The sequence below is a fragment of the Symphalangus syndactylus genome, chromosome 10, assembly GCF_028878055.3.
Source record: "Symphalangus syndactylus isolate Jambi chromosome 10, NHGRI_mSymSyn1-v2.1_pri, whole genome shotgun sequence".
NCBI lineage: Eukaryota > Metazoa > Chordata > Mammalia > Primates > Hylobatidae > Symphalangus > Symphalangus syndactylus.
In genome coordinates, this window is record NC_072432.2 from 103,933,061 (window position 1) to 103,943,598 (window position 10,538).

Below are 10,538 nucleotides of genomic sequence, written 5' to 3' on the forward strand. Positions count from 1 at the left end.
ATAGTTACCTTGCTTTTACTATTTTCATTTTTTTAAGTTTAGAGTTTTTTTAAAGAAACTGATTTGTTATGAAAAAACATTTATCTAGAGTTCAGTTGTTCTATCAATTGCACTTTAGTATTTTCTTCTATCAGATCCAAATAACATTAAATGTTTTGATAAATACTTGTGTGTACATGTATGTATACACACTATTTATATCTTTTTTTCTTACAATGAACATATTTTACTTCTGTATTCTAAAAATTATTTGGAGATAGTTTAATATATAGATAAACAAATTAATAATACTTACATGGAAATTATGTTATTGTTACAACCAGGTGGACTTACCAACAGCCATACAGTGGAAGTGGTTTGAAGGCATGGCAGAATATCCCCGACCTGCCTCCCCTAAATATTTTTACCTATGATGAGCAAATAGCTGCCAAGCAAGAATGGATGCTGGCAAGAGTGCCTGAGCTGAGCCTCTATGGTAGGGTTGCCAGATTTAGCAAATAAAATTATCATATGGGATATACTTAAAAATTTCTCACTGTTTATCCAAGTTATATATAGTTAAATATAACTGGGTGTCCTGGATTTTATATGACCCTATCCTATGGGTAAGACCCCATTCATTTCACTGGAGAGTGCCGGGAAGCAAGGTGGCTCTTCCTTGCAGCCCCTGACTTCTCTTGCTGAATGTGCCTGAGAAGGGTTAGAAATGTGTGCACTCCTTTTAGACACCCAGCTCATCATCCCTTTTTTGCAAGCACTTTCTCAGGGCCCCTTTCAGCATTTAATCTAGGAAATGACAGCACAGTTGCCATGTGGTTTTCAAACTAATAGAGCTGACATCCTAGAACTCCCACCTGGTCCCTTGCCAATATTGTCACACAACCTGCCCTACCCCCTCAGTACAGCTCTGACTGGGAAAAGCATGGGCTCTGACCCTTACTGGCTTTTGGTGTTGAGGTCTAGAGCTATCATTTATCTGCTGTGTAACATTAACCAATTCACTGAGTTTCTCTGAAACTTCTAGGCCTCATTTATAAAATGGGACTATTAAAAGTAATTCCTTTGAACCAGACCTTATTCTATGAGAAACCATTCAAACTAACGGGGGGAAAAAATGTAAACTTCATATTTGAACCAGATCTTACTCTTTTAGAGCCATAAAGATTAAAGGACAAAAATTGTGTCTGCTCGAGCTACAAACTTCTTTTGCAGCAGAACTAGGGACTAATAAGCCGGATTACAACACTCGCATGCAGTGGAATGCTATGCAGGCATTAAAAATGAGCATGTTTCTTAATCCTCATGATTATAAGAGGTAGACTTTATTTTAGTGAGAAAAGAAAGATGGGAAACAGTATGTATAACAAGCTACCTTTTGTATAAGAAAGGGAGAATATAAAAGTATTTTTAATTGCTTATTTTACATAAACAATACACAAGAACTTAATAAAAGTGATTCCCCCTGGTGTGAGGGCGGGAGTTGTTGGTAGCAAAATGTAGTGGTTTAGGGCAGGTCTGGAAATTAGATTTTTCACTATATACCATTTTGTATCGTTTTGATTTTTAGAACCATGTGAATATAAAACTCATTAATTATAAAAATTAAAAGTTTAACATTTTTAAAAATTAAACATAAACCCTACCACGTAATGTCGTAAGATAAATGAGACTGTGTGCAGCGTGTTTTTATTATATGTGTGCATGTGTGTGTGCCTGTGTGTTTGTGTGTCTGTGTGTAGTACCCACAAATGTACATGGAATATAATAAGCATTCATTAAATGTAGCATTCTTCTCTTTTATATAGTCTTTTTTCTAGGTACAAAATTATATCTTTTGATGAGAGAAAATTTTGCAAATTAAAGAAAAGTTTCAGGAAAAAAAGAATAACCTATTATTTCAGCACTCCAATATAAATCTGTGAATATTTTGTATATTGCTTATCAATCTTTATATTTTATGTAATAATGTTTACATAAGGCAACATATAAAATTTTTTATCCTGTGTTTACCTTAAAGCAAAAGCATCCTTTGCAACTTCTGTTTTATCATCTGCAGTATACTCCATCATATAAATGACCTTTGTCCCCTGTCCACATCTCCACTGCCCTGCCAGCTCCTTGAGGACAGGGGCTATGTCTTATTCATCTTTGTGCCCTCTGTATCCAGTATGTAGAGCGATCTTGATCAGTGACTGTTGAATAAACGCACAAATTAATTATCTGAAAATTATCTAAGTAGCTACTGATTGTTGAGCATTTGGGTGATTTCCTATTGCTTTTAGTCCTCTAAATAATGCTAGCACAGTCATTCCTATACATAAATCACAAATTACTAAGCATATCTTTACTTGTTTCCATAGGTGAAATTTCTAGAAGTGAAACTACTGGCTCAATGGTTAGGAAAAAAATTTAAAGTTGTTGAAATCACATTTCCAATTTGCCTTCCAAAAAGTTGTCCCAGTGTGCACTCTCAGCAGCTGATTAGGGCAGGCTGGGCACTGATGCACACCAAAATTAAGAACTCTCACTCCTTTAACTTTTGCTCATCACATGGGAAAGGAAAGTGCATCCAACTGCCATCATTTAAATTTCTTTAATTTTTTAGTGAGGTTAAACAGGTTTTCAAATTTTATTAGACACAATTTTTTTCTTTTTTGCTATTTGTTTGCTCCTATACTTTGTCCATCTATCTACTAGGGCCTTCATGTTTTCTTCCATATCTTACAGTTTTAAATTTTGAATCTCTCTGTTTTTCTCTCACTTTATATAAGTTACCTAATTGTCTCCAGGGAATTTTTTAGTTCTGTGGGGAAGATTTACAGCATAGAAAATTTCCAACAGACCCCAAAGTAGAAAAAATAGTACAACGAACCCCCATATTCCCATCACCCAACTTCAATAATTCTAAACACTTTGGCGATCTTGTTTAATCTGTTTATCTGTTTCTTCCCTAACGCATACATATAGACACTTTCTGTTTCACCCAGAGTATTTTAGGCAAATCCTAGACATCATAGCATTTTACCCATAAATATCCAAGGAATTTTTAAGCTACCGTATGAATATTTCTACTTAAGAAGTCTATAGATTGACTTCACAACAAGGAGTTTATTTATAACATTTGAGAATCCTGCCCTCTGTCATGCCTCCACATTTAATTGATTCTTTCTTTATACAAAATGTGGCCTTTATCCTTCTTCAGCCCACTTGCACGTACTCCATGGTTATTGGTAAAATATCACAGCCATGCTGTCAGGACAAATGAATAACCAAGGCCTTGTCAAAGTCACCCAGATCTGGATGAAAAGGGAATCATCAGTTTGTGTTTGCCAAGCACATAAACAACTAGTCTCCCAGGCTGGTGTTTTTGCTAACTGATCACCCACTTTAATCAAACTTATAATTCAATTGCACTAACACTATTAAATCTTAATTCATCTTCATTAAATAACAGTTCACATTGAGAGAGAAAAATTCTCCTCCTCTCCCTATTATAAAAGGGGACTTCTTTGCCATCCTGGAAGCAGTGAAACTTGTTGCCCTCCCCTTTGCAGACTGGGCTTGGTGTTCCAAGCAGAACTCCAAGATGATGGCAATATTTTTATTTCCTCTATTGGAACCATTTATGCAATTTCAAAGCTCAGTGGCAATCAGAATCTAAGCAGGCTGCCTCAACTGTGAAGACTATGGGAGGGCAGCATGAAGAAGGAGGAGAAATGGGACAGGGGAGAGGGAGGGAGAGAGAGATCATGAGAAAGACATGTCTGCAAGATAGCAAAAGTAGTTTTTTAAAAATAAGTGCTTGCAAAGACATAACTGCAGCCAGGCTGGAAGAGGAGAAGGCCATGCTAGCCCCGTGCTCCGGCCGGCAGTTCCCTGTGCTAATCCCAGTGAGAGCAACAGGAGCCGCAGGAATCTGAGCTGCCTGCCTGACTTCAGCATCTGGCTCTGAAGGCTGGGGCTGTGGATCAGGGGAAGTTATGTCGTGTGGGTGAAGAAATACCTGCTTGTCAAAGCCCAGGACCAGCGGTGGCCGAGATCCCAAGACTTCAAAAAGCCTAAATGCCCTTTATTGACCAGTACTTGCATTCAGATCAAGCTTCTGCTCTGCGCTAGCCCCTGGCATCTCCTGGGCTGATGTGTTGTGCTGCAAGGAGGGAGAGAGAGAGGGAGGAAGGTAGCCCAGCCTTCCTATATCTGGGTACATTCTTGCTGTGTGTGTGTGTGTGTGTGTGTGTTTGTGTGTATCTGTGACTGTGTGCCTGTGTCCAGCTTCAGGAGCTGGAAGTTACAGAGCACCTCATTCAAAGTAAAGCCTACTGTCAAGTGGTAAACAAGGAGGATTCTGGGGGATTAAAATGTCAAGCCCGACCCAAAGCCGGTCCCTTACTAATGTGCACAGTGGCCCGGTGGCGCCCAGAAAGGTTTTGAAAGGCCTGAGGCCGGCACGAGGTGTGTGAAACCAGAGCTCTGCCTTTCCGTGGAAAAAGCCAGGGGAGAACAAGAAGGAGACAGATTCTCTCGCCATGGAACGTGTTTAAAGAAGAATCTTTTGAATTAAAATAGATGCACTCCCGAAATAATCTTGTTTTGAAACATCAGAAATCTTAGGAAGAGGAAAAAGGCTATCAATACACTTACCCTTTGAATCTGTTATGGCCCTTGCTATTTATAATATATTTTTCCCCCATGTAGCTTAAAATAATCAACAAACATTATCACATTAACTCTTGCAATCCCCCTGTCCTTCCACAGACTCCCGTCCTTCAGGGCCACAGAGGACACCGTCCTGGCTCTAGTGGCTGTGGCCTCTGCTGCCCTCGCTCCTCTGAGCCCCCTGGCCTGCCAGGGCCTGTGAGCACCTCTTGGCTACCACTGTTCAGGGTCTTTCCTTGTCTGCATTAACGCCAGGTAGCAGAAAGCCTGCTGGAAGGGGACACTGGAAGGGCACCAAACCAACAAGACCCTAACAACTCTGAGGCCTGTCTCTGCTGCAGAACTTTCTTACTATCAGCAATAAAGTTCTGGTGCTTACAAGTCAGTTAATTTTTACCAAGTAACTTAGAGCAGAGTAATCTGAAAAGAGGGTGCAAAATGGCAGCCCACACAATATGTATGTATTAACTTTTCAAACTCAGGAGAATGCACATAAAAATCCATATTTGTTAGCTTGTTTTGGAAAAGTAAAAACCTGGCAACTTAGGACTGGTGTTCCCACATATCAGCTCTTGTTGGGGGTTGGGTGGCCCTGCCCCTTCGGTGGGGAGCAGGGCTTTTCAAGAGACACATGAGTTCCTGAGTAGCCACATCACTCATATGTATTTGGGGTGTAACTTCTGCCAGGCAGGGGCAGAAGAAAATTTCCTGGGCTCTGAAACCTATACAATTTGGGGAGAACATTTTAAAGAAAAAAATATAAAATTGTATCCCAAATTAGGTGCAAAATGAATATTTATTTAGAATGACAAAAGAAATTATAGATGATTACAAATTTGATGACAAATATCAATGACAATTATAAATCACAGAATGATGACAAATTCACATAGGTTGCAAAATTCAGAAAAATTACATATTTAAAAAAATTTCATTGCCTGACATGCCTCTATAATACTTTTTTTCTTACAGGTTTTGGTTGCATACTCTTTGATTAATGTTTCTGTATGAAAATGATTTTGTAGTATTTTAGATATTATTTAGAGAGTAGATAGAAATTTATTATTTCCTCCAGGTCAGCTGGTTGAAACTTGTTTTCAATTATTGAGAGTTTAGAAAAGCTTTTTTTAAAATCTTGCCTCTCATTATTGGTAACATCATGTGCATTTAGGGATTGTTGTCAAATTTAGGAGAACTTTTATCAAGTTTTTTCATATATGAGCTATTGCAGTTGTATTTGTGCTTTGGAAAACTGCAATAGGCCTGTACCTGTAACATAGAATCCTACTCAATTCTATTTTACATTATTCCCTTCAAAAATGAAAAAAGGACTTATAGTACAAATATGATTTTATGTTCTGCCTTATTTAATATGTTCCTCTATAAATGAACTTCTGTTTTGACTAGGCATTCATGGGAGCTGAAGCTATCACTTACGATTTTATATGCCTAATAGCCAGAAGATAATCCCACAGAATGCTGCAGTTCTGTACATTTCAAGGCATGTTTTTACTGCATTACCCACCTACTTCTGGAGCTGGGTGCCAATGGGCACATTCATGTCACGATGCTGAGAGAGTTTGCAGAGTGGGCAGTGAGAATATTTTTGGAAGCCATTTCTATACCAACATGGCCAGCAATGACTTATCCTTGAGAGTGATGCAAACCACAGAAATATATCCCACTAAACCTAAACTAAATACATCCCAACTCAAACCCCCTTAGCAGATACCAGAAAAGCCTTTGGCCATTCTAATGCCACCCGACAGAAAGAGAAGTTTGACAGAGCAGAAGAGAGAATGGACAGTGACACTGGAGTCTTCCAATTATATTTAAAACTTCTTACCTTTGCAAATTCAATAAGAAATGTAGAATCACATAGGCACATCTAAGGTCCCTCCCATGGTCTTGACAGTGGCCTGGTGAGTGAGGGGCCTGAATTTGAAGTTTCACTCGCATCCCAGGGAATCAGCCTCTGCTGGTGGATAATAGCAATCTCACCCCACTGCCTTCTTGAACGGAAAATAAAGAGTTGGAAAAACCTGTAGAGACGCTGGATTTTCACATCACCCACAGCACTTAGGATCTAAACCATAGCCCTGTGTGAGCACTCTGCTGCAGTTGTGGTGGCGGTTGTCAATTATTGTAGTGACTTGGTTCTCCAAAATACTCTTCTAGAGTTTTGTTAAAGTCTGTGTCTTGTGGAGGAAATGCATCTTACATACTGTCATTGTCCACCAGATATGCCCCACACCCAGAAAAATGGAAGAGGACCACTGTGCTGGTGGGAGGCATTTATATTACAGATAGAGAGAGGTGAGAGCTGCTCCAAGATTGCTGGGCCAGGATTAGACACCTCCTAAGCCATCCTTACTCCAAACCTCTTCCCACTAGTTCAGAGCAGAGTCTCACCTTTAAGGTGGTTCCATCACTCCTTCTCATACCCACTGAAATCCCACATGCACAGCCTTCAAATGGGTCTTTCCTAGTATATTGGTCAGCTATTGCTCTAATAAAGTCGTGTAGCCCATTAGTCCAAAGCTCTTTGGCTTGAAACAATTATAATTTACTTTCAGGGATCCATGGGTGAACTACATAGGCTAGTTTTGTGCTGCAGAATCATGGACCTAGTTTGGTTACACGTATTTCTCATCCTTCTTTGTACCAGAGGACTAGAAGTATGTTCTTCTCAGGGTGATGGCAGGGGTACAAGACAGTAAACAGAAACAGGTGAAATCTCTTAAGGCTTAGGGCTTGGAACTAGCACACTATGGCTGTCATCCACATGCCACTGGTCAAAGCAAATCATATGGCCAATTTCAAAGTCAAGGGTGAAACATATACTCCACTCATAAGGAGACTATGCCAAGGGTGTGGACACAGGGAGGGGTGAAAAATTAGGGCCAATAATTCATTCTACCATACCTCTGAAGAAGAACAGATGACAGATGAGTGAAGCCAGCAGCCATAAGGATGAGGTAACTGGAAGTGCCACAGACAACACAGCTTTAGCAGGGCATTTGGCAAGGGCAAATGTGGACAGCCGAGTGGACTTATTGCTAAACTGCTGTGCCCAAAGAACACTGACTAATAGATAGTTGTCCATCTGGAAAAGGCTTGCAGTGGCATGCTATCAGCTTTTGCTCTGCTCCACCGTTTTTATCCACATCTTGGATGTAGGCATTGGAATCATTTTTTATTGAATTTGCAGAGATACACAGCTGAGCGGCATGACTAGTGCCCTTATAACAATATCAAAATTCAAATTGGTATCAACAGGCTGAATATATGGGCCTAAAACAACAAAAGTGAATAAATAAAAAAAGGAACTAACATTTATTGAATACCTGCTACATACCAAGCACACAGTTTTTTAAAATACTAGAAGGCTTTGAAGCAGATATTATTGTTCTCTTTTCTCAGATTACATAAAAATGACATCCTAGAAAAAGAATAACAAACTACATTCTAATCAAGCAGAACAAAGGAAATAAAAATTAGAATGGAAATGAATGAAAGAAAGGATAGAAAAACAATATGAAAATCAACAAAACCAAAGCTGGCTCTTTAATAAGATCAACCAAATTGACAAAACTTTAGCTAGACTGATCAAGAAAAAAAGAGAGAAGATTCAAATTATTAAATCAGGAATGAAAGAGAAGACATCACTACCAACCTTACAGAAGTAAAAGGGATTATAGGAGAATACTATAAACAACTGTATGCCAATAAATTAGATAACTTGGATGAAATGAACAAATTTCTAGAAAGATACACATCTCCAAGACTGACTTGGGAAGATATAGAAAATTTGAATAAACCTATAACAAGTAAAGACATCAAATATGTAATATTAACACTTCCCAAAAAGGACAGCCCAAGTCCAGAGGGATTCACTGGTGAATTCTATTAAATATTCCAAAAGGAATTAATACAAAATTCTTTAAAAACTCTTAAAAATTAGAAGAGATGGAAACACTTTCCAACTCATTCTATGAAGCCAATGTTACCTTAATGCCAAAACCAGACAAAGATATCACAAGGAAAAGAGAAACTTGTAGAACAAGATCTCTTATAAATATAGATGCAAAACCCTCAACAAAATACTAACAAACAAATCCAGCAATATTTTAAAAGAATGATATACTATGCACAAGTGGGATTTGTCCTGCAAATGGAGATTAGTTTAACATCCAAAAATCAACTAATATATGACATCACATTAATAAAATAAAGGACAGAAAGCATCAGATTATTTCAATAAATGCATAAAAGACATTTGACAAAAATCAATATTATTTCATAATGAAAGCACTCAACAAACTAGAAACATAAGGGAATTTCCTCAGTCTGATTAAGGAAATTTATTTCTTTTTAAGTCCACAGCTAGCATCATACCACATGGTGAAAGACTGAAAACATTCCCTCAAAGATCAGGAACAAGTTAAGGATATCTGTTCTCATCACTTCTATTTAACATGTACTAGAGGCTTTAGTAAGGGCCACTGGGTAAGAGAAAGAAAAAAAGGCCTCAAGATTAGAAAGGAGGAAGTAAGATCTGCTGGTAGATTACATGATCCTGTATACAGGAATCCTAAGAAATCTACTAAAACACAACTGGAACTAATAAACGAGTTCAGCAATGTGGCAGAATACAAGGTCAATATATTAAAATCAACTGTATTTTATACCAGTAATAAACACTCCAAAATCGGATTTTTTTTAAAAAAAATGCTGTTTACAATAGCACCAAAAAGAATAAATACTTAGGTATACATTTAACAAAAGAAATGCAAGACTTATATGACTTGTATGCTGACAACTACAAAGTGTTGGTGAAAAAATTAAGGAAGAGCTAAATAAGTGGAAAGACATACCATGCTAATAGTTTGGAAGACTTAATATTATTCAGATGGCAATACTCCCCAAATTAACCTACAGATTCAATGCAATACCTATCAAAATCCCAACTTCCCTTTTTTGCATAAATGAAAGCTAAATTCATGTGGAAATTTTAGAGACCCAAAATAGCCAAAACAATCTTGAAAAAGGAAAACAAAGTTGGAAGACTCACACTTCCTGATTTCAGCAGTTACTACGATGTACAGTAATCGATACTGTGTGGTACTGGCATAAGGACAAACAGATTGATCAATGAAATAAAATTGAGAGTCCAGAAATAAACTCTTATATTTATGGTCAATCAATTTTGACAAGAGTGCCAAGTCCATCAATGAGGAAAGAATAACCTCTTTTACAAATGGTGCTGGAAAAACTGGATTTCCATATGCAAAAGAATGAAGTTGGACCCCACCTCACACCACATACAAAAATTAACTCAACATGGATCAATGGATCAAATGGATCACTTAAATCATAAAAGCACTTAAACCATAAAACTCTCAGAGGAAAACATAGTGGTGAATCTTTATTATCTAAGGCTTGCCCTGAATTGTTTACGTGTGATACCAAAAGCACAAGCAGCAAAGGAAAAAATAGATAAATTAGACTTTGTCAAAATTAAAACCTTTTGTGCTTCAAAGGACATCATTAAGAAAGTGAAAAGACAAACCAAATAATAGGAGAAAATATTTGCAAATCAGATATTTTATATAGAACTTGTATCTACAATAAATAATACATTCTTATAACTCAATAGTAAAAAGTAACCTATTTTTTAATGGGAAAAAAGTTCAAATAGACATTTCTCCAAATCGTATGTATAATGACCAGTAGGAATGTGAAGAGATGCTCAACATCATTGGTTATTAGAGAAGCGCAAATCAAAACCACAATGAGATACCACTTTACGCCCACTAAGAAGATATCATTAAAAGACAGACAATTGTGTTTGTAAAGAATTGAAGAAATTGGAACTCTCA